Raw genomic sequence first — 26,577 nt, 5'->3', positions numbered from 1 at the left:
ATTGGCTGTTAGATCATAGTAAACATTCGAATCGGTCGAAACCAGGAAGCGGCGGCCGCCATTTTCTCTCTCGAACTGACAGGGGGGTGAATAAAAAAGGTGGATAATGTGAAAAGGGGGCAGGCTCGACAGTTCCTGACCCCCTAGCCTTGGTCAGGGGGTCCCAGAAGGACCCTCAAGGGCAAAAATGAAATTTTTTTTTTTAAAAATCGCCGTATGCGCGTAGCGTACGCGCACGGCGTAATCTGCGAAATTCCGCGAAATTCGCGGAATTACGCGTACCGTGCGCGCACGGCAAAAAAAAATTTGCAAAAAGGAAAGCTTAAAAAAAAATAAAAAAAATTGTGAGGTAAGGTTGGCTCTTATAAGAGCCGTTGGGTTCATACAGGGATGGAGGAAAGAAAGAATGGGAGTATTATGAGCGTCTACAAACATGCTGGTCTATCTTATTGTTAATAAGGGGAAGACTGACCTCCCCAAAAACAATAAGACCACCACATTTTGTACACCTCATTTCAACACTCCCAAATCGAGGGTTGATGTCCAAAGGAAAAGAAGAAGGTGATGCTCCAACAACAGAGGAAGGGCTCAGCTGAGCTGCCGGTGATGTACTCGGCTGAGCATCTGAGGCTGGGCTCTGGTGACTTACTGAAGAGTTTTCTCCAGTATGTCGAGCAAAGGTCCTTGGGTGTCTGTCCTGGAGGTGTCTCATCATAGAGTGATTTCCAAAGGAATATTTCCTCCTTGGATTTCCTCTTGATAAAACACGACCACAAAGTGTGCAAGTGACCAATTGAGCATTCACCTTTTTCTCCCCCTCTGGAAAAGTGAAATACTCCCATACAAAAGAAGTCTTTTGTTTCCTCCTTCTCTGGATCATGGTGGTGCTGCTGGCCTCACTCTCAGAAGAGGTCTGCTGTTCTGCCATTGTATCCCAATGTCAATCCAGCTCCTGCTCCTAGAGAATCACAAGCAGAAATGAGGGGAATGGGTGTGGTGTGGGAAGAATCTGGAACTGAAAGTAGTTTCAACCAATGAAAAGTGTTCTTTCAAGCAGTAATGAGGGGAATGGGTGTGGTGTGGGAAGTTTCTGGAAGTGAAAGTAATTTCAACCAATAAAAAGTGATCTTTGTAAGTCACATGACCTGCCGTGCGCGCACGTGACGCTTACGGTGCGCTTACGCAGCGCTTACGTCACTTTCGCGCATGCGCATTACACGCCCCTGCGTAACCGCGACGTTGCTTCCGGGTATATGCGTACGGCACGCACGTATCACGTATCGCGCATGCGCATTACACGCCCCAGCGTAACCGCGACGTTGCTTCCGGGTATACGCGTACGGCACGCACGTATCACGTAGGCGCGCTGCACTAATGACGTCCAGAGCGCGTAGCGTCAGCTTACCGTACGCGTATCCTACAAGCGCGTAGCGTCAGCTTACCGTACGCGCACGGAAAAAAATGCATTAAAAAAAAAAACTTTCCATAATGCAGGATATAGTACATATATTATTATATAAAAAGGCTTACAAAAAATGACATAAAAAAAATTTGAATTTAAAAAACAATACAAATTCACTGAATTTGGGAATCACACACATTATAGTTAGAAATTTAAAAATCTTGCAAAGACACTGGAAAAACCATAGGTATCAAACATATTATAGTTAGGAATTAGCATTTAAAAAACCTTGCAAATTCACTGAAAAAACCATAGGTTTCACACACGTTATAGTTAGGAATTAGCATTTAAAAAACCTTGAAAATTCACTGAAAAAACCATAGGTTTCACACATGTTATAGTTAGCGGAAATTTTACAGATAAAAAACCAATGAAATTCCCCCGTTATAGTTAGTGCAGGCAACTATAACTCACGCGACCGCAATCTTCTGCTGATGACATATGTGTCTTTATGAAAAAAAAATATTTGTAATATATGTATAGCTAAAAATGTATGGAAGAAGACATGGGCAAATAAGTGTCTAAATACAGTATTAGCATCAGCAGAGGATTGCGGTCGCATGAGTTATAGTTGCCTGCACTAACTATAACGGGGGAATTTCATTGGTTTTTTATCTGTAAAATTTCCGCTAACTATAACATGTGTGAAACCTATGGTTTTTTCAGTGAATATAAATATATATATATATGTATATATATTCACTGAAAAAAACTTAGGTTTCGGGGGCGTTATAGTGAGCTGGACAATTCCCTCGTACAAAACCCTAGAAATTCCCCTGTTATAGTTAGTTCAGCTACCTATAACTCGCGCCCCCGCAATGCACTGCTGATGACGTCACATATTACATCACTCATGACATGGTCAGTGACATCACTGATGACATCACTGATGACATCTCAAATGACATCACTGATGACATCACTGATAACATCATCCATTGAGTGGTTCAGTGACTAAATATCGAGGGACAATATATCGACTATACAAAAAATCGACACCAAAATATCGAGGGACAGAATATCGACTCCCTATCTACAAACAGGTAAGTACTAAAATATCGATTCCAAAATATAGACTGTCAAAATATAGTTAGCCAAAATATCAAATTTTTTAAATGTATTAAAAATAATATAAAATTAATTAAATATTAAAAACAATTAAATAAAACATACATAATATAATATAAAAAAGCTTAAAATGTAAACATAATATAAGTAATTTAAAAAAGTCGAGATTTTGTTGGATACTGAGAGCGTAAAAATTACTATTCCCACTCCAGTGAGTGCAACAGTAGGGAAAGCGTTGGATAGCGTAGGGGTAAAAATTACTATTCCCACTCCAGTGAGTGCAACAGTAGGGAAAACGTTGGATAGCGGAGGGGTAAAAATTACTATTCCAACTCCAAACAGTGCAACAGTAGAGAAAGCGTTGGATAGCGTAGAGGTAAAAATTACTATTCCCACTCCAGAGAGTGCAACAGTAGGGAAAGCGTTGGATAGCGGGAGGGTAACAATTACTATTCCCACTCCAGAGAGTGCAACACTAGGGAAAGCGTTGGATAGCGCAGGGGTAAAAATTACTATTCCCACTCCAGTGAGTGCAACAGTAGGGAAAGCGTTAGATAGTGGGAGGGTAACAATTACTATTCCCACTCCAGAGAGTGCAACAGTAGGGAAAGTGTTGGATAGCGGGAGGGTAATAATTACTATTCCCACTGCAGAGAGTGCAACAGCAGGGAAAGGGTTGGATAGCGTAGGGGTAAAAATTACTATTCCCACTCCAGAGAGTGCAACAGTAAGGAAAGTGTTGGATAGCGTAGAGGTAAAAATTACTATTCCCACTCCAGAGAGTGCAACAGTAGGGAAAGCGTTGGATAGCGGGAGGATAACAATTACTATTCCCACTCCAGAGAGTGCAACACTAGGGAAAACGTTGGATAGCGCAGGGGTAAAAATTACTATTCCCACTCCAGTGAGTGCAACAGTAGGGAAAGGGTTGGATAGCGGGAGGGTAAAAATTGCTATTCCCACTCCAAAGAGTGCAACAGTAGGGAAAGCGTTGGATAGCAGGAGGGTAAAAATTACTATTCCCACTCCAATGAGTGCACCAGTAGGGAAAGAGTTGGATAGCAGAGGGTAAAAAATACTATTCCCACTTCTGAGAGTGCAAAAGTAGGGAAAGTAATAATTTAAATTAAAAATAAGATGACATTAATTATCAATACCGATAAAAAGTTAATTAAAAATAATTACCAATTAAAAACAATTAATTACCATTTAAAAATATTATTTATCAATTGATAAAAATGTATTACCAATTAGTAATAATTAATTACCAATTACAAATTAATTATCAATTATCAATACACAAATAAAAAAAAATATATTTACTTTATTACAATTAATTTACTTCCCACCCAATTCCCATATAAACCCACAACCCACTCCCAATAATAAAAAATACAATTAACATTATTATCAATAATCAATTAATAAAAATAATTTTGCAAATAATAAAAATTATTTAGCAATTCATACAAATAATTTACCCATTAATACAAATTAATTACCAATTATTAAATAATTATCAATTAATTATCAATACACCTAAATAAAAAAATAATTATTTACTTTATTACAATTAATTTACTTCCCACCCAATTCCCCTACAAACCCACAACCCGCTCCTATTAATAACAAATACAATTAACATAATTATCAATTAATCAATTAATATAAATTAATTACCAATTAATAAAAATAAATTACCAATTAATAATTAATTATCAATTATCAATAATTAATTATCAAAACATATAAATATAATTAACATTTAATTAACCATAATTAAATTACTTCCCACCCTATTCCTCTATAAACCCACAACCCGCTACTGAATTAAATTACGCAATAATTAAATTACATAACATTCATTTGTTGAAATAAATTAAACATACATTACAAAAATAATACATCATTTTAACACATATACTACCATACATAACACAATTTTTTTTTTCGATATTATGGTAATCTATATTTTAAAATTCGATATTATGGTATTCGATATTTTTAAGGTCTATATTTTGGTAATCGATATTTTGTACCCCAATTTCGATATTCTGACCTATCTATATTTTGATGAGTTGATATTCTGTCCACTCTATATTTTAACTTTGATATTCTGGGCAGTCGATATTTTGGAATCGATATTTTGGGTGTTTACCATCCAGAACATAGCATAACTTAGTAATGGCCATGGGGGATCGGGGCTCCAGAGCCTAAGAAGGCACGGGAAGGGGGCCAAGTGGCTCCCACCTTTAATTAAAATAAACAGCCCTGGGGGATGAGGCCCCCAGGGCCTAACAAGGCTCAGGGGGCCGCTCACCCTCCCTCCCCTTTAACTTAAAAACACAGCCCTGGGGTGGGCCACTCACCCTCCCTCACCTTTGACTCAGTGAGAGGGGCCAGGAGAACCCCTTCTCTTTATTTAAAGGAAATAAAGCCCGGGGGGATAGGATCTTCAAGGTCTAATAAGGCTAGGAGAAGGGAGCGATGTGGGCCAACCTCTCCTATATTTAGAAAAGAGCCCCTTCGGAATGGGGTCTCCAGGGTCTAATAGGCTCAGGAGTGGGGGTCATGAGACCACCCTCCACTTTCTTAAAAAAAGGCCCTGGGGGACGGGGCCCAGGTCCAATATGGGTCAGAGAGGGGGGTCGCCCTCCTCCCTTTTAATTAATAAAAAATTGCCCTGTGGATGTGGTCCCCAGGACTTAATAAGACTTGGAGAGCGGGGCAAAGCAGACCTCATCCCATTCAATTAAAAAACACACCCTGGGCGAAGGGGTCCTGAGGGCTTTTTAAAGGCACAGGGAGGGGAGGCTGTATGGCCCCCACTCCTTAAAAAAGAGCCCTGGGGATGGGGTTCCTAAGGCCTATTAAGGCATGGGGAGAGAGGCCACTAGGTCCCCCTCTCCGTCAAAAAACATAAGGCCTGGGGGGGATGGGTTCCCCAGGCACTAATGAGGCTCAGGAAGGGAAAAAATGCCATTGTGGATTATGTCCCCTGGGCCTAATAAGGCTTGGGGAAGGAGGCCACTTGGTTCCCCCCCCTTTAAGAAAAGGAACTAAGGGAATGGGGACCCCAGGGCCTAATAAGGCTGGGGGAGGTGGGCCACAAGGCCCCCCTTCCCTTTAAAAAAAAAATAAGGCCCTGTTGCCACATGTGGCGGGGTTGGCTTTACGTTTGGTAATAAAATATTATCTTACGTAAAAAGACGAGAAATTCACAGAAAATAACAGGCTAAAATAACGTTATAGTTAAGTGCAATTGAAAAGTCCTTTTTTTGCTTGAAAACATCTTACAAATTCACTGAAGAAAATAAAAGTTGAAGTAACTTTATAGTTAGGTGAATATGTCAGTGACCACACTAATGTTTAGAACTAAAAAAAACACAGAAATTCACCAGTTATAGTTAGCACAGCTAACTATGACTTGCACCCCCGCCATGCACTGCTTATGACCTCACATATTACATCACACATGACATGTTTTATGACATCATTTCTGACATCACTGCTGACATCATCCAAGCTTCATTTGTACACATTGCCCTGTAAACGTAAATAGTATTAGAGCTGTGAAAGTAAGTGCAAAATAGCTCAGAATAATATGAAAGCATTATTACTTCCATCGTATATACAACCCCAAAGGTAAAACAATCTTACGTTATTTACAACATTGACCCTATACCACACACTTCATGGGTAGCCAAGTTCATGTTGATTATGAACCTCAGATGAAAGGATAACCTATACAGCACAGTGTTTAATCACTATACAGCTGTTCAGGGAAACACAAGTTCCTCCAGATACTGAAGCCCTGTTACACATCTAATACCCTACTGCAGTCAGTCTTTACTTTTAACAAACCCTGACAGTCACTGAACCTACATGGAGAAATGAAGTGGATATAAGTAGAAAAGTGGGTACTATTAACACTGTTTACTCTGTACCACACTGTTTGCAGACAGTGAAACTCTCAGGAGTAGCACACCACAGAGTATTAAAAAGTATCTACTAAGGACAGTGTACACTCTATGCAAACCTTGTCCAAAGAGCGACTATTCACTTAAAATACCCATGGTCTGAAGGTGTTAAGATCATACTACATACAGACTTCATACTGTGGTGAAAACTTTATAGATATCCCATCCTCTGAAGCAAAGCAAGCACATATACATAGGTTAGGTACTGGTGTACACAGTCTTCTATGTTAAGTAGGAATTGTCATGTTGAGACGATTCTGTCTAATAACTCAAGGCTGATGACAATACTTAGTAAGTAGTACATAGAATGTTTGCCCTGCTGGAAACTTTTTCTGCAGTACCAAAAAATGTGTGTGGAATATACTGGACAGAACTCCATTGTCTCAGGCACACAGATTTTCTCTTCAACACAAAGATGTATTATATGTTCAATACCTCCACACATCTATGGTGCATGAGGAACACCTCCTATTTGTAAACACTTACATCCAGTACCTGGACATAGGCAGTGCAAAATTAGGTAAAAAGGTAATATGGCAGCTACCCACTACTATCTAAACTATAAAAAAAAACTAGCACACTCATTGGAGGATGCAATCAGTGAATTCATCACCGATGTGATAAACAATGTCTTAGAACGTGTCGTGAGTGATGCAATTTTTGAGGCCATAAACATTGCATGGCTGGGCACAAGTTATAGTTAGCTGTGCTAACTATAACTGGCGAAAAAATGTTAATGTTGTCACTGGCATATTCATCAAAGTATAATGCTACTTTAACCTTTGTTTTTTTCTGTGTGTGTATATATTAAGGTAAGTATGTGTGTATGTATGTATGTAGCTATGTATGTGTATGTATATATGTAAACATATACACACACACACATACTAACTTTAAATACACTTAACTTGCATTGTAAAGATTTGTGTGGTAAAGTCATGAGTGATACATCTATTGCATGGTAAACGATGCATGGTAAAGACATTGCGTGGTAACGCCTGCATTGTAAAGGCTGTTTTCTTCACGAAGAGGGACAAACCAAGGAAGTGATATCAAGAGTTCAGTTTTTGTCTCCTTTAAGATTGAGGGAATTATTTTGCATCAAGCTGCAACAATTAACAAACAGGATTAAAATTTCAGAGTGGAAGCGATTTATCAGTGAACAAGACAGCAATGTGGGTTTTACCGGCATCTGAGATTATGGCGAATCCAAAGCTTCTGACAAGATTGACCAACGGAGACACATAATGGCAAAAAGTGTGCTGCTCAAGAGAGTACTTTGAAGAGCACCACAACTTAGCCTCTTCGGTTTGGAGCAAAAGGTCTGAAGGTGACTGAACATAAGAAAAGTCCTTAGGGCCAATTTCGTCCTTCTCATTTTTTCATTTCACCCTTTACTGCTCTCTGCACTCTGGACTACTCTGTTAAAACCCTCGCTTAGCCCATTGCACCAATCATTCCCCACAGTGCATCCTGTAATCTTCCCCTTAAACAGTGCCAATCACTTCTCATTTGTAAAGTAAAAGGTTATAACAGTGCTGAAGGGTTTGGTTGAGTTTGAGGAAGGTTGGCGCTCTAGCGTGTGCGACGTTAGTATCACTGAGGTCTAGTGTTTCCGGTGCTACCAGGTCAGGGGGAACAAACCCAAGGAAATAACCCCTGCAAGTGAGTGGGTTAAGGCCCACATCAACAAATTTAGAAATGAAGTCCTGTGCACACGTATGAAAGTTACGTTCTGGGTGTGCCCATCAAAGATCAAATGGATATCAAAATCTCCTGTTTTATGAAATCACAAAGCTCGACATCAGTTGTGTCATGAGCAAAACTTCTTTATGTAAGTGAGTTCAGAACAATACAAAATGAATACAAATCAGCCGACACGTGTTTCGTCACAACGTGTACCAATTGTGACTCATCAGGGCTGAGAAGGACAAAAGAACAAAGGAGATAAGAAAAAGTAAAATTTGTAAAACCAAGGTAAAATAGGGCCACTGTATGAATACTGTTTAAAGTAATGGAAGAAAAGACAACCTGTGGACACAGATGATAATTGAAGGATGCATGTAATTCGTGAATAATTTATTAGAAAGCAACCGAGAGAGGTGAATAGTCTGTAGCTGTCAGAAAACTACACCAGGGTGAAGAGCGCAAAGTGAACACAGCAAGGAAAGACTGTGGATGTGAATGAAGGAAGAGAACCACGATCATCAGAGTACATAAAGCATGGAAGTTATCAGACAGATAATGAAGACCTGAAACTTCTGGTAAACGAAGGGGGATAAAGGGGGATAAAGACATATGACATCATGAGGTTTCAAAACGCTCAGTGCCGAACCTAACATCATCATAAGAGAAGCCGACAAAGGTGGGAATGTGATTGTTATGAACCGTGTGGACTACCACAATGAGATAATGCGTCAACTACAAGATGAGACCTGCTATGAACATCTCAGCCACAACCCAATTGGCTCCTTGAGCAATCTCATTAACAAAAAACTGCAAACCTGGCAAACCCTTGGTATCATTGATGAAGATGAGGCCCGATACTTGAGAGTAGCCAAACCCACCTATCCTGTGCTATACACACTACCAAAAATCCACAAACCAGCACTTTTCCCCCAGGACGCCCGATAATCTCGGGCATAGGGGGTCCCACAGAAAGACTATCACAGTATGTGGACATTTTTCTCAACCCTATTGTCAAGAATCTGCCATCCTACATACAGGAAACTAAACACATACTTAGCATCCTAACAGACATACAGTGGCAACCCAATATGATTATGGCTACGCTTGACGTAGTTTCTCTCTACACATCCATAAAACCGGACCTAGGATTAAAAGTAGTAACCAAATCTCTTCAGCACAGATCAGCATCTCTATGGGAACACACCAACATGGTTACTAGCATGATGGAGATCATACTCAATAACAACTATTTCTTGTATGACCACCAATGGTACAAACAGATAAAGGGAGTGGCTATGGGTTCAAGATTTTCACCATCCTTTGCCAATCTGTACATGGGTGCCCTTGAAACAGAATGGTTATGGGGTAAAAAAGCAGCTCAATGGACAGATTACTTCGTCTACTGGGGCGGTACATTGATGACTGCTTGTTGCTTTGGTCAGGCTCAGAAGCGAAGCTGGACTCCTTTTGCGAATACCTCAATTCCAACAATATGGACATGAAATTCACATGTGAAGCCAGCAAAAACTGTGTCTCTTTTCTTGACATCGAACTATACATTAAGGATGACACTTTACATAGTGAGCTCTACCGCAAGGAGACTTCTTGCAATGCGATCCTACACGCTAGCAGCGCACATCCTCTGCACCAAATACAAACAATTCCCTATGGAGAATTCACAAGGGCTAGGAGAAATTGCAGTGAGGATACTGAATTTAAGAGTTGCATAAACGACATGCAGCACAGACTTACCCAGCGTGGTTACAAACCACAGATCATCAAGAAAGCGACTAACAGAGTAAACAACATCCAAAGAGAAACGACTCTGCAACCAAAAATACCCACAAAGAAATGGCCAAACAAACTGTGAGACTCATCACGGATTACAATGCCATCGGCACCACCATGCGAAAAAGTTTCAATAAACACTGGGGAACTTTATTGACCGACAAATCATTGAAAGACAACATAACTGCTCGACCACAAATCACCTTCAGAAGAGGAAGAACTCTTGGCAACAGACTCTGTCCCACAATACCATGCTCTGTAGCTATCTCGTCATGGTTGACGAGCCACACTGTTGGTTTTTTCAAATGTGGATGCTGTGGAATCTGCAAATGGGCTATGAATGGCACCAAAGAATTCAGTGGCTGGAACGGTAAAAAATACAATATCACCTGCAACATCAACTGCAACTCCAATTTCGTTGTATACATTCTACAATGTACTTGCAAACAACAATATGTGGGCAGCACAATCAGATCTCTGAAAGAACGTATTAGTGAACATGTCAGGGCTATGCACAATGAGGATGCCAAGTACCCTATGGCCTCGCACATAGCGACATGCAACACACAAGGACCACGCAAGAGTCTATCCTTCTTTGGAATAGAAATCGCCAAGAACAGTGTTAGAGGCGGAAATCGCGAATTGAGACTGAGAAGACAAGAGGCGTCATGGATCATGCGTCTACAATCAGCCAAACACGGTCTCAACATCGACCAGGAGCTACAGTACTTTTTGGGATCCTGATCCCTTCCACCTAGTTCTTTGTCATTATGCACGTACATATGTGTCTTTCTCTTCCCTTTGTCTTTTTCCAGGTCTGCAAGGTCTCAAACGTCGATTCTGAATTGATTTGAATATTGTTTTTTACCCGTTCTTTTAGGTTTACCCTAACATACGTTACTGACCTATTAAATTTTTTGATACTGCACGTGGCAAGCCCTCATTATTTGTATATTTCCCAGATGCTAAAGTCCTTGGGCCCGATTCACAGAACTAACTTAAGACAAAATCCTAAACTTACTACTTTTGGTATTCACAGAAGTTAGGATTTTGTCTTAAGTTTGTCTTAAGACAAACTTAAGACAGTCTTAGGCAGACTTAAGACAGACTTAAGACAGACTTAAGACAAACCTAAGACAGACTTAAGACAGACTTAAGACAGACTTAAGACAGACTTAAGTTAGGATTTTGTCTTAAGTTTGTCTTAAGTCTGTCTTAAGTCTGTCTTAAGTCTGTCTTAAGTTTGTCTTAAGTCTGTCTTAAGACTGTCTTAAGTCTGTCTTAAGACTGTCTTAAGTCTGTCTTAAGTTTGTCTTAAGACAAACTTAAGACAAGATCCTAACTTCTGTGAATACCAAAAGTAGTAAGTTTAGGATTTTGTCTTAAGTTAGTTCTGTGAATCGGGCCCAAGGACTTTACTACTCGCCCGTTGTTAGTTACCCTTTTCTTGCGCTCTATTACCAATTATATCCTCTACCATTTCTACCCTTTTCCAGACTCTCGCTTGAAGCCTAACTTATACGTCGGGCTTTGGCTTACCGCCTTGTTAGTTTTTCCCGCTGGGATTTTGACACCTCCCTACGCCGCGATCTGGCCACCCGTGCCGCTACCCGGCTCCTCACAGTTGCTCTGTCCTCTAACAGGTAGCTCCTTCCAACTTTATTTCAATCGTGTTACCACTAGCCTTTCGTTTTATTTACAGCTGATGTTCTTCTCCTGGTTACTGTTATTTTATAATGTCTTTTCTCTCAAATCACGATACATTAGAAGCACCAATGATATTTAGATATGCCGATTCACTAATATGTCACAATGCAGATTACTATGCATACTTTTTTCCTGCCGAAATACGTGTGTTGCCTGAGACCTGGTTATCAGACTTTGCATAGTTTAAATGGCTCATATTTTCCTTTGCTAGAGTGCACTGTCATTCTGCTGTTTATGTACTTTACGACTTACATTTCTTTCTTAAATTTGAAACCTCATGATGTCATAAGTCTTTTATCCACCTTCGTTTACCAGAAGTCTCAGGTCTTCATTATCTGTCTGATAACTTCCATGCTTTATGTACTCTGATGATCGTGATTCTCTTCCTTGATTCACATCCACAGTCTTTCCTTGCTGTGTTCACTTTGCGCTATTCACCCTGGTGTAGTTTTCTGACAGCTACAAACTACTTTATGTATTCTGATGATCGTGGTTCTCTTCCTTGATTCACATCCACAGTCTTTCCTTGCTGTGTTCACTTTGCGCTCTTCACCCTGGTGTAGTTTTCTGACAGCTACAGACTATTCACCTCTCTCGGTTGCTTTCTTATAAATTATTCACGAATTACATGCATCCTTCAATTATCATCTGTGTCCACAGGTTGTCTTTTCTTCCATTACTTTAAACAGTGTTCATACAGTGGCCCTATTTTACCTTGGTTTTACAAATTTACTTTTCCTTATCTCCTTTGTTCTTTTGTCCTTCTCAGCCCTGATGAGTCACAATTGGTACACGTTGTGACAAAACACGTGTCGGCTGATTTGTATTCATTTTGTATTGTTCTGAACTCACTTACATAAAGAAGTTTTGCTCATGACACAACTGATGTTGACCTTTGTGATTTCATAAAACAGGAGATTTTGATATCCATTTGATCTTTGATGGGCACACCCAGAACGTAACTTTCATACGTGTGCACAGGACTTCATTTGTAAAGTAAAAGGTGTTTGCCAGCACTTGAGCAGCAGCAGTGCCTGCTTCTCTAAAGCAAAGAACAGTTAAAAGGGAGTTGGTAGGTCTCAATTTCCCTCACACACAGAGAGAAGGAACAACATGCACAGCAGCAGGTAAAGTTTCTCTGTGTGCAACTGTGTAAGTATCTGCTCCTTCGGCCCATTTTAAACCTATTTGGAGCAACACTAAAGCTGGCAAATATATCCAAAATGATTGCCATTTCTAATGTCTATTCTTCTTTGTAACAAAAATGTCACAGTGAAAGGGGCACTATCAGAGGTTTAATGCATCTAAATACACAGTTTTTTGGGCAATCTAAACAGCTTACCAAAGGCTGCAAATTAAAGGCGCACTACTTCAAAAATGCAAACGAAACAAAATAAATTGTGTCCTAATAATTACCTCACCCTGAAGGAGTCCAATAGATGGCTCCCATGTTGCTGGCAACGCTAACAGTCATCCCAGGCTGTTGTGGCACGCAGCGCTATTTCTCTCCCCCTCACCCTCTGTCTCTTTAGCACAGACAGTTGCAAAATGCATTCGTAATGTTTACTTCCAATCACCTCCCACTTATTATCCACCAGTTAAGGTTCGTATTTCTGTAAAGATGCTGCCAGGTACCGTTGCATAACCATCTTTACAGGTGCTGATCTTTGAAGAGTTACCATGTCAAGATGTGTCTTCTCTGAAGAAGTCAGCTGAACAAGGAAGGTCCAGGGCAGATCCCGGTGACAACCTGGCAACAGAACGTCATTACTATAATCATTTTCAATGCAATTAATAACAGCATTCTCGAACACGAACTGCTAGCTTTTTCCCAGTTTCTCGAGCAGCCTTTGAGTAATTAGCCTCTCAATACAGCTTCCTGATGTTACTTAAAAAATGTGCAATACTCGACCAAGCTGGTGACACGTATGACGTTATTGTGGAGCACTGTGCCAGCCATCGACCAAAGAAAGAAACTCAAGAGCAAATCCCATATGAAAATATGGGGCCTTTAAGCCAGGGTTTATTTGCATTTTTATATTAGAATCAGCAAAGTAGGTGAACACTTCAGAATAAATATATATATTATCTACTGGTGACCGCAGTTAGGACCATGTTTCCATGGGAGAAGAATTTTTTGACTTGCCTATATCTTTATCTCCAGTTGACGAAACTTCACAACATTTAAAAAAAAAAAGTGAACTGGTAATTCTAGTGGTGCATGGAAATTTCGGGGATCTATCAAGCGGAGGCCTAGAAAAACGAGAGGTTAAAAAAAGTGTATATCCCATGTTAATTCCCATAGATGCTTTGAACATGACTACAGCCCGAACCGCTGAATTGTATTTCACTGAATTTGGCAGAAAGATACCTTTTGGTTTGCAGATCATACTTTCAGTTATTTGGTGTACATCCATGCAGTAGTTTGCGAGAAGTTAAATGGAACCCAAATTTGTATATCTAGGCCAGTTGCTAGTTTGCAATTATTTCGTGATGATTCATGAATACGCGCGCCAACAGAAATTCAGTGATTTACTGGCTGCAACCTGAGCAGAACGTTGTGGCTGCCATTTTAGTTTATCGCTGCAGACCCTAGAGTACACGGAAATGGCAGAAACTGGGGATTAGGGATCAGGTTGGATGTACCTTGATCCCATGAGTGGAAAATACAGTGTTCCTGGGATATAGTATAGGGAGAGAACGTTGAAGAAAATGTTTTTCTGTGCAACGTGCCATATTCGCGAATTCGCCGAGATGCTCAGTGCGGCCTTCCTTCTAACTTCACGATGAATTCAAGAATATCAGTGGAAAACTGAAAAGAATATATATATTTACACACCCACCATGAGTCTCAGTTAGACTCCTAGACACTCACTCATACACCCACTCAGACTCTCATGCACCCACTCACAAACCCACTCAAACATTCACTCACCCACTTGCAGACCCACTCAGACACTCATTCACCCACTCACACACCCATTCAAAGACTCATGCAGCCACGAACAGGAACCTGGACCCCTAGCTTGCCACTTGTTTGTTCCTGCTTGTTCCAGACTGGTCCAGTGTCACCGCAGCTGCCCGGGTTTTCCCGCTTGTGTTTTCCTGACTGGGTCCTCCCACTTACCATTCTTCCTGCCAACAGGGGCCCCTACTTAATGCAGGCCACAGCACAACAGTGCTGATGGTGCACCAAAAGCATGCCAAAGGCAACCCCGTCTGCACCCACCCATGCTTGGACCACACCCAGTGTCATGACCCCTGGTCCTCCCACCCCCAAGAGGAACACCCTCGCTGAGCTCTACACCCCTGACCCCAGACTCCGCAATAAACACTGCACCGTGCTGACCCATGCTCCATGGTAAGACCTTTCACCTGCACCTACAGCCACTTCACCTGCCACTGTGCAAACACCGGCCAAACGACCAGCCTCACCCCAAACCCACCATAGACACCACCTAAAAAAAACACCAACCTGCATGCACCTTTCTCAACACACACTCATTATGCAAGCATTCCAATGAATTATGGGACCTCATCCCCACTCTTACACCAGATATCATCTTCCACATGGAGAGCTGGCTGAACCCCACATCTGTCCCAGACATTGCCACAGTGACCCACCATGGATATAACATCATGCAACAAGCCAGGAGGAGCAACAGCCATCATCCACGAAGAGACCACACATTGTACCATTACCACCCACAAAACCACCACCCCCATGGAACATATCAACTTCAAGCTCCACACGAACGACGATACAAATATCAGAGGCACACTTGCATACTGACTCCCAGGCCCATGCTCCATATTCTTCAACACCATTGCAGACTTAATTGCGCCCCTAGTCTTAGACTCCAAGGACTAAATGTTCCTCTGCAACCTAAATTTCCACATCATTGACACAAGTGAAAAAACACTGCACACCTCCTCGGCAGTGTGAGGAGCCTCGGATCGACCCATATCTCCACGACCCTACACACACTGCAGGACACACAATGGACTCATTTTTCTCATCCAGCAACTGCGTCAAATACAACCATGTCACAGAACTCACATGGACCAATCACTCTATCGTCCACTTCAGCATCTCCAGCCTCAGCACTGTCACCCCAAAGATGACCAACACCCCTCACCTAAGGTGGGACAAAATCTCAGAGACCAGCTGGGTGAATGCCCTCAACAGCTCCAGTACTGCTACCATCACCAACCTCGAACAGGGAGTGCAAAAACCATCAATTCCTGGATCACCAATTGCACAGACAGCATCTTCCCCATCAAGAGCAACATTCAGAGAAAATCCTCCAAAAAGGCCAACTAGTACACTCAGAACTCAGAACAGCAAAACGAGACAGCAAACAGTTGGAGCAGAGATAGTGCACCAGCACGGACACCTCTGGTAGGGCAGCCTTTAAGACCTCCCTCAACCTCTACCACTGCCTGCTTAGGGTGCAAAGAAGACAGCCCTTGCTGCACGCATTAAAATCAGCGCCTACAACACTTAGGAGCTTTTTTATAAGTGTTAAGGAACTCTCCAACTTGGCTGCCAGCAAATAAAAAACATCACACCCTCATGGGAGCTGTGCAGCAACCTCGTCCACTTCTTCCATGATAAAATCGCAATCATATACAGAAGCTTTGAATCCTAACCTACCCCTACAGTCTTCCTCAACAAATATGCCACCACCATCACCGACATGAACAACACACTGACCACCTGGAACACACACTTACCCAGGTCACAACCTCCACAATGAAATCCATCCACTCTGGTGTTTCCACAGACCCATGCCCACACCACATCTTCAACCTTGGAAACCAAAGGATCGGCTAGGAACTTACCACCCTACACAATATCTCTATCACCACTGCAAAATTTCCAGATGACTGGAAACACGCTGAAGTCAGACCACTACTCAAAAAACCCTCTGCTGACCCCAGCTAACTGAAAATCTACTAGCCAATCTCCCTGCTTCCATTCCCAGCGAAGGTCCACAGGGCACTCCACAAAATGGCCAGAAAATACCTGGGTGGTCAAATTCCCCATGAAATGATGTTTGGGGTAAAGATGTGGGTCCCGCACCTCAACAATCCTGTGATGAACAAAGCAACATCCAAGCAGAACGTACTGCCACTGGAGAAGTGAAGGTAGTCCTTGAACGGCCTGGCTGGATCCCAAAGGTTGGGGATCTGGTCAGGGAGGAAATTGTGGACAAAAAAGGGTTTTGGTCATCCTACAGAGTGCCTGTACCTGTCCTGGCTATTGAAGGTACCAAAACTGAACTTCTTCTGCACCTTGCTGGTCGCAAAGATAAAAAATGTGTTTCCATTGATCTGATCAAACCACACTATGTGGCTGATTCCCAACAGTAAGCCATGTGGGCTACTAGGTAGCTACCTGCCTCCTTCCACTATCACACAGAAAGTTCAGATGGAAGCTTTAATAACTGAAGAAGCATCCTCTCTCACATGAGAGACAACAAACAACAACAATAAAGTATCTCTTCTACCTCTTACAACAACAACTACTGTACAGTCAGTTAGTACTGAAACTCAGATTTCAATTTGGATTCAAGACCAGGATCAAGTCTACGTCAATGTACCACAGATCAAGTCATCTCCCAGTTCTACAACACCTGCCGAGCTTCCAAAAATAGATCGGACTGCTTCTGGCTACTTCATCAACTTTTATGACTTCTCTGCTAAAGCATCGGATCCACCACCACAACCGCAACTTCTCTCTTTCAGGCTGAAGGTGGGTGTTTTCTATCTTTGACTGAAAAGGACATATTTTGTTTCTCCCTGCTTACATCTTTGGTTACTTTTCCTGATCCTACTGTACTAAGGCCAGGGTAGAGAGGCCTCCACCTAGGCCAGAAGGGTAGAGAGGTATGCTGGGTGCGGACAAATCCTCCCAAATCAAATTGCAAACTACTAAAGGTATCCTAACCAGTGTACTTAGGGCTCAGCGCCAAACTCTTGTGTTGTTACGCACTCTGCGCTGGAAAGGAAGCACTTCCTTTTTGTTTAGTAACCCTCACACACCCTAGTAGTGTCATGCTTCATCATCAGGTTCACCCTGCCTCCTAAAGGTCAGGGTGGGCTCGACCACATTCCAGGGAGCACTTTGGAGAGATAGGCCAGGGGGTCTAAAGATAGAAATCCTCCTCTGTCTCCCCTGTACCTTTCCTGATCCTCTGGGTTGGTTTGGTGACAGTTTTATTCCTGCTTCTAAATGGACATTATCTTACAGAATGCTTACAGAATGCTCTGCAGTACAACTGGTGAACTTGGTACCTAAACCACGCGCAGAATGACGACTGGTGCAAGTAAGAGTTTTCCCTCATCGTCGACCCCCCTACCACCCCACTGCTCTTACCTGCTCCGGCCGTCACTGCACATGCATTATCACACCACAAATGAAAATAGCCATTCCCTGTTGAATATTTCAGCCCTTCCATTTCCAAAGAGGATTATTTGTGATAGGGTATCTGATGATGTGTATGGTCCCACTGAACTATTTCAAATTACACTTCTGTTTAAATTATCATTGAAGGATGGCACTACCCCAGTACTGTTTCTGAAGATTGGGATGTTGATAGAGCGCATGAACTGCTAGAACATCTACAGCATTCAAGTGTGTTTTCCTCTGATGAATATTATGATGGTACTGCAAATTATGATGACATGTTCTGTTTTCAACATCACGACCATCATTTCCTGCATAAAGCAAGTGTTCCACATGCTATTTACAATTACACTCAACCTTCAAAAACATTTGCACAGAGGTTTGCTTATTTTTCTGGTTACGATACATCGGACCCAGCCTCATATTTTTATAGAGTTGCACCATCACCTGCCCAAAAAATATGCTAACTGACACCAACCAGACCTGCCTCTTTTCTTTAACAGTTGATGTGGCGAATTATGTGGCGGCCGATAATGAAGCTTTAAATATATTAAACCAACTATATGGTCAGGACCTATGTGGATTTGGCAATTGGTATTCTTGGTATTCTTGCCTAATTCAGCCGGGCCAGCAGAAAGTGCCCAATAACTTTTTTCCTAAACTACTGAAAGAAACCGGCTGCAGTGTCAGCAAAAAGGAATGGCAGTCTCTATGTGAAATAGGCCACAAAGCGCTTAGAGCTGCTAACTATAAAAGAATGGCCTATTTATCAAGATGGTTATCATAATATACACATATAAGATTGAATACAATTTTTCCTGCTTCGTCTGACTTTTGTTTTAAATGTGGGAACCCAGAGATAGGGTCCTGGAACCATATTTATTTCTATTGTCCTGATCTATATCAATTCTGGTCCGATGTTTTTTCAAGGATCAATCAATGTTTAGCTTTATTAGTCCACATTAGTCCTACTATTAAATTAGCTCTCTTTGGGTGCTCAATAATGTCTGTCAGGGCTTCGCAGATATCTTGCTAGGCTGTGATGTTGTTTTCTGTTGCTGAAGGGGTATGAATTCCTTGACAATGCTGAAAGGTTCCCTGGAGTTTTTGGAGCTATCATTGATGCGGGTGGCTAGGGTTGTCTTCTTGGTGTTTTCAGGAGGTAGTGGTACCCGTTGAGGGTAGCTTTGAAGCATATTCGGTCCTCGAGGGTCTTACTGACACACCATCTCCTTTCAGTCAGTCTGTAGTTGCATTTCTTGGTATTTAGTTATTCCTTGAACCAGAAGGGGTGTTGTGTTTGGTTCTTGGGGTTGGTAGGTTTCCTCGGGGCGACTTTGTCTGTGCTTGCTGTGATCCAGTTTGTGAAGTTGTCCACTGCTTGTTCTGTCTCCTTGGGGTAGTGTGTAAGTGGGAGTTGAGGGCTTTTATGTGCCACTGTTTTTATATAGATTTTCTATTTTTATATAGCTCATTGGTCATCCCTTTATCTGAGCAGTTTGTTTCATGTGTCTTAGATAGGCCCATGTAGAAACTATGTTATCTTTCACCATGAGCACGTTTCTTAAGTTGCCTTCCCTTTCACACAGGAACCTTTTACACACATTTGCCTGCATGAAAATGCCGGATTAGTTTTCTGAAACTGCTTTGCTTACAGGTTCCACTTCGCAAGACCTTTATCACGACTCTATGAACACCATGTACAAGGCTTCGACACACATTGTGCAAATGTTGTTCTACTTTTCAACCACGAGGCGATACGACTAGCTGTAGACAATACCAATCCTGGCTTGCCCAGGACTTGCGATGCATTTCATTATTAATAAATATGCATTTCTGGGTTTACTTAGAGGAGTGCTTTACTGTTATTGGTGAGGTCTTTACACGGTGAAGCTTTTGCCCAGCAGCTTGCTGATATGTCTGCAGAGGGTGCCCAGCTTCTGGCCAAGACTGGGACTTACATTCTTTCCCTTCAGGTGACCAGGTTTGGATCGTCCAGTACGTGGATCCTTGACAGAATACACACACACACCCTAGAAACTTAGGTTAGGGACTACATAGTAGGAGTACTTCTGATTTTCATTATTGTTTTATATGCTTGCATGTATACATTGCTTTAGCACAATAGTAGAACTTTTTATTCTGTTCACTGTCCTTGTACTTCTAATAACTTTTCTCTGCTTCTATCTATTGATAATTGTAGCACATATAGTCTATATAAGAATCACGTTGGTTCAATAAACATTGAAAACGTCCTACTGTGTATTCCTTGTATATTTCTCTGAGAATAAGAGATCAGAGAGCAAAAGGGTTCTGGATCTGTTACCATTATTCCTGTGGGATCAGGGCTGTTATGCTCAGTGGTTGCCAGAACCATTTGTCAGCCGCCTACATTTAGTGGGTACTCATGGTGGCACTGTGAGCTAGCTATCCTGTAGGACAACATGTCCTGAGGGGATGCATAGAATCAATCTGGCACCATCCAAATGGTTATGCCATCCACAAACATGCAGTTCCTACCGTAGGGTGGAAGCTAAATGACACTGAAAGAGTTAACCCCTTCCCCGCTCATGACGGAACCGTTCCGTCATGAGCCACGGTTGCCGTGTGCTCATGACGGAACGGTTCCGTCATGACAATCCTGTTGGCGGCCGCTCCGCCTGCGCGGCGCTGTTTCCCCGCCTGTGCGAGGGGACAACGCAAATGGGCGGAGTCATGACGGAACCGTTCCGTCATGAGCACAGCTCAACTGTGGCTCATGACGGAGCGGCTCCGTCATGAGCACCGGCCCACCGCGCTGCCCCCCTGCCCCCCCCAGCGCTGCAGCGGAATGTCCGCAGCAGCGAAGGGGTTAATGAAACTTCTCAATAACAATATGCTTAACCTGACCTTCACTACCTCCTACAGTAAGAGTGAAATTATTTTCATAGATATCCATGTCCACGTAGAAGAGGAGTAGGCTGTCCACCTCACTGATCAGGAAGGAGACAGTAGGAAATATGGTTCTACATGCTGCAAGCAGCCACCCCAAACATATAACATGGAAGATCCCATATAGAGAATTAGTGAGACTGAAGAGGAATTGCAGCAGTAGACTAGATTCTCAGCAGCACAGGAGGAATTAACTTCAAGATTCAAAGCCAGAGACTACCCAATGCCAGTTTTAAGAACAGCTGTAGCAAAAGCAGAACTGCGAACCATAGAAAGTCTCCTATGTTGAACAGGGAAAGGGCAGGATGAAACCCCAGGGACAACTCTTAAGGTGGTGAGAGTCATTAGGACTTACAACAAAGAATCTAGTAAAATCCATAACATCTTAACCAGTCATTGGAATATTGTGACGAATGAATCCACGATCAGGGAGCACGTAGGAAAAGCTCCCAAAGTCACATATAGAAGGGGCAGGAATCTAAGGGACATGTTCATGCATATTCACTATCATATGACTAAGAGGGAGAGCTGGGTGGGTCCGGAGCATCAGGGTTTTTTTCTATGTAAAGCTGCAAGGCTTGTAAGTATAGCACCACAAGAACGACATAGGGTTCCTTTCAGGACAAACAATTTAAGATATTGAACAATACTTAAACTGCAAAACAGAATATGTGGTTTATTGTATTGTGTGCATGTCCTTTGAGGTATATAGGAAGCACGTTTTTTTCCATTAAAAGGCGTGTGTTGGAGCACATAAGGCAATCAGCAATCAAGATCAGAAGTATCCAGTAGCCTGACACTTCCAGAAATATCATGGGAGTGATTTGACGTTACAGAGCTTCTTCGGCTTGGATAAAATGAAGAAGAAACAGAGAAGGGGTGATGGATGTCTAGCACATCATAGGCTGGAGTCCAGATATATTGTTAATTTGGAAACAACAAAACCAGCTGGATTCAACATGAGTGAAGGACTAGCTATCCACATTGAGGTCTGATGCACAAAGTTCCCATTCCTGTATGCCCCCCACCCTAGCTGCCAGAACCATGTAGATGTCTAGCAACTGACCAGCCAAGTACTATGTTTTTTAACCTTTTTTAAATGTCTTGGTTTCTTTACTTTGTAATGTTCTAGCTATTTTGGTGCATTTTTGTGGAACGGGACGATTTAGTCTTGTTTTCACTTTTTAGTAAAAAATGTTTTTCATATACGCAAGAGCCCTTGGGTCTAAATAAAGAAGTAAGGCTAGAGGAATTAACACCAAGACCAAAAGGCATCTCTTTAAAGGACGATTTCCCTCACCCACCAGAGGTGGCATGCTTCATCTTTGGGGACCATGAAGCCTAGTCATGGTGCAGGCTACAACTCCCCTCTCTTAGGTTTCACCCCCCATCAGCCAGTCTAGCTTAAATCCAGTGGCTTTGTATGGCAGGGTATGCCCGACGTAGGTCCCTTGCTCCCTTTGCCGCTGGATTCAAGCTAGCCTGGCTGATGAGGGGTGTTACCGCGAAACAGGTCCCAGGATGCTTGTTTCCGGTCCAGGGAAAATCTGGCTTGGCAGTTTGGGCTGGAGTGTTCCCATGAGGTTCAGGATCAAGACTGATTTGCATACGGCTGGGTCTGAACTGGGTTGGTGCAGTAAGCTAAAGTACCATGATGGATTCAACCCAGATCTGTGACTGGAGGTGAGTGTCTGAAAAGTATCAGCGTCCATCTATTATCTTGTTGTGTTTGCTGAGTCGATGGGGACTCCTTTACATACGATATCCAAGGAATTTGAAATGCATGATTTAATCAGGGGTGGTCCCTCTACTAGGGCAGAATGGTGTTGGGAGCCACACATACTAATTTTTTCCAGTGTCCTTTTCCTGTTTTTTAATTATGTATTTTTTGGGTTTTTTTACAGGCTTTGCTTCTCTTTTATTTGAGTTGTAGTCCAATTGATTTTCTGTATCAGAGTCAGGGGGGGGGGGGGATAAGTTAGAAAGCAGTGAGTAAGGGGAAGCAGTCCCAAAGTGAAGTGCGCATGCCAGGTTGGACTGGTGGCTTGTTGTGCCTAGCCCGACATTCGCTCTTTACCCTTTTCCTATCCGTGCATTAGGAAACCAGGGAGAACACAGCTGTAGTCCCCAGTCTCCTAATAAGCGCTGGTTTTGACTGCCCAAGCCAATCCTGACACTGCTCTAATGCTCTTAGCAGTGTCTGGATTGGCCTAGAAGTCAGCCTTAGGCCTGTAGTTCCCTGGTGGTCTGCACAAACAAGTTAGTGTGTGGGGGAGAAGTTTGCAGATTATGGCCAATCACTATATAGCTTTCTTGTGAAGCCATGCACTGATTGGCCATGTTCACGCCCCAGCTTAGAATGCAGTGGTCTCTTCTCTTCACGAGCATGATGCATCGCCAAAAATGGCAATGTGCTGAGGAAGAGAGAATCAGTGTCCAGCAATCAGCGTGGCCTGACTCTCTATAGTCTTCCAGATTAAAGTGGAAAGGCTGCTACGTTGAAGAAGTGAACGCTCGACGGAACACGAGCGTTAAATGTGAATAATTGTATCCTGTGCAGGGCACAAGTCCTAAAAAAAGAAGTGGGGGGACTGACCTAGTTTGGCAGTATGCAAGTGACATCACGGCACGTGACATCACGGCGCACAACATCACGGTGCATGACATCACAGCGCATGACATCACGGCGCACAACATCACAGCGCACGACATCACGGCGAATGACATACGGCGCACTACATCACACATGGAATCACAAAATTGACGTAATAAAAAGTGGCATCACAAGCCAGGACTTTACAATAATTGGCATCACAAGAAGTGACATTAGATCTAAATCCCTCACATATATGTTTAGAAAGGTCTATCATGTGTACGTTTGAACACATTGCGAGGACAATAGCACAGTGAGCTATGGAAGATATGTGACTTCTACACCTTGCAATCCCCCAGTTTTATGTAACTCATCCTGTATAATTATTTACAAACGTTTATAATTTATTGTCCACGTAATATACACGTGTTGATGTAAAACACTCTGACACCCTGCATTGGAAAGAGTAGGGCTATACAAGAAAAAAATAGTGCTACTTAAATTGTTTCAACGCCTCCTCGGGGATAGTAAGCTCTTTATAAATGCAATTTGCTTTGTGTAAATACTGGGAGAGACCAACATATCTGACATTCTTATAGTGCATGCATATCTCCTAATCAGGGACTGAACAAAGTGAAAAGCTGCCTGTCTTAAGCAGGTGTGAAGTGTAACGAGGTGTGAGCCTTTGTTTCTCCTCCGCTTCATTTGCATCTAGGTGTGAGGCTCCTGACTGCTCCCAGGCAGGAGACTCACAAAAGGAGGCCTGATAAGTCCTCAAAATCGGCCTTTGGTAGGGGCCCAGCAGGAGTCTTAAATAAGACAGACCTGTCCCCGCCTGCACTTTGTTGTTTGTTACAGATGGAAAGCAGACAACGTGCAGGCGCTGCTGAAAGTGTCACGGTGTTTGGAAATTACACAGGGACTAGTTCAGCACATTATTCAGTGGGGCCCAAATTCTTGGCAGGGAGGACGGCGTTCACCCTGCTAAAAAGGTGGGTGGGCACCGTCCGCGTGTACCCCCGAATCGTGCCCTGATCCTGTCCACAGTCTGCTCACAGGGGTCGCTTGTAAGTTTGCACGTGCCAACATTTGTGTGTCAATGTGTGCCTGTGTGTGTATGTGAGCATTGTGTGTAACGGTATGCGTGTGTTGGGGCATGTTTGTCTGGTTGAGGCATGCATGTGTTTTTACGGCTCTCCATGCTTGTGTGTTTGTGGATATATGTTGTCTATTTACCGGACTCCCTCACTCTTCCTATTAATCCAGCTTTCATTGTTTTTTTCATTCGTGTAGTAGTACATGTGTCTGGTGTGACACGCTCTTGCTTCGCTTGTTTAGGGTCACAGGAAGGGGAAAGGCTGTTGCGGTTTTATGATCGAATCCTGCTCGAGAGGCAAGGTTAATTCAATCCTTTTGTTTGGCACACTTCGGCCGGTCAGCAATGGCTCCGATACACTTGTTTGAAAAACAGGTAATTTTCTCGATGGGCCTTTAATGATCCTTGGACGATAGCTAAAATGATGTTAAACTCATCTGCTACAGGATATTAATTCCAATTTTGTAATAACGGTTATTATCAATATTATTAAACACAATTAGTTTATTGCATATATGTAGCGTTACATGGGCAAACTGCGGCTTGTTAGTACTTTGATTATAAAAGCAACAACAATATGACCAAATACCTTGTGGGCTCAATTCATTTTAGGTAGAAATCAGGTGGAAATTAAAACAGCTTTCAGTGTAATGAAAGCTGGAGGTTTTTTTTCTAAAAGGAGTGAAACACTTTGAATTAAATATTACTAAACTGGTAAGTGATAAGGTCTTCAGTGGGTCTCAATCACTCTCATCCTCTTTTTTACACCATTTTCCTCTGCAGTCTCTCTCTGTTTGAAATGTGCGCCCATTTTTCTCCCCAAATATTTCTGGAATCTCAAGTAGTCGTTTTTATATTCAGTTTTGATTCTCTTCTTTTTTGTACATACTTTCATCTCCTCCACTTTCCTATTTCCCCTGTGCACTGAAATGCCCTCGATACTCACCTGTGAGCAATGCGTTCTCTTTTCCTTTCTTGTCGTACATACTTTGACAGCTGTATGACCTCCTTCACGTGTGATCCCACAATTGGCACGTTACCAATTTCAAGGTGCATGGCAGAGGCCAAGGATTGAATGTGCCTGTTGTGTGAACACCTTTATAAACCACTAAAGTTCTCATTACTGCCCCATCATAAACACCCCTAACAACTGCACTCACCCAGATAGACATGTTGAGCCAGGTAGGAGCTGTTAAATGTATTTAATGCAGTACAATATGAGGCAATCTTTAATGTGTTAATATTTCAAGACAACACATTCAGAATTGCATTATAAACCTTGGTTTTCACAAATTTTAGTATTAAAATTCGATTTTAAATATGCCATTTACCCCTCTGTTTTTTCAAACATTTCTTGGGGGACAACCCCAGAACCCACCCTTTTGTTATGTGGACTCCATTATTTTGCTGTCTCACAACTTAAAACTCATCCGACAACTTTTACGCCCCACCACTTCGAATTGTTATCAGTCGCCTCTGGATCTAATGACAAACAATCGGAAAGGATCAGGTGATTTAGCTCAGCGTCTTCCCTGGGCAGTAGCAGCCCATGGAGGGAGTTCCGTGGGATGGTGAGGTGGTGCGGGGGAGGGGTAGTAAACACCGGAATATGGATGAACAGAGGTAAGTAAACAATTAAATAAATAAAACGAATTTTGTTGCGCGCGCTGCATCGCATTTTGCGATGCAGTGCGCACAACGAAATAGTACGCTCTTTTGGGTCCCCCACCCCCTCAAGTACCAAAGACGAAGGGATATGATCACTGAAGGGGCTGTGTAAGATGTTAAATATGATAGATGATAGCACTTATCCCCAATCCGGGGAAAGATCCAACCTCGTGCGCGTCATAC

This window comes from Triturus cristatus, chromosome 3_1 (genome assembly GCF_964204655.1).
Source record: "Triturus cristatus chromosome 3_1, aTriCri1.1, whole genome shotgun sequence".
Lineage (NCBI taxonomy): Eukaryota > Metazoa > Chordata > Amphibia > Caudata > Salamandridae > Triturus > Triturus cristatus.
The sequence above is the reverse complement of the archived record's forward strand: the minus strand, read 5'-3'. Positions refer to the sequence as shown.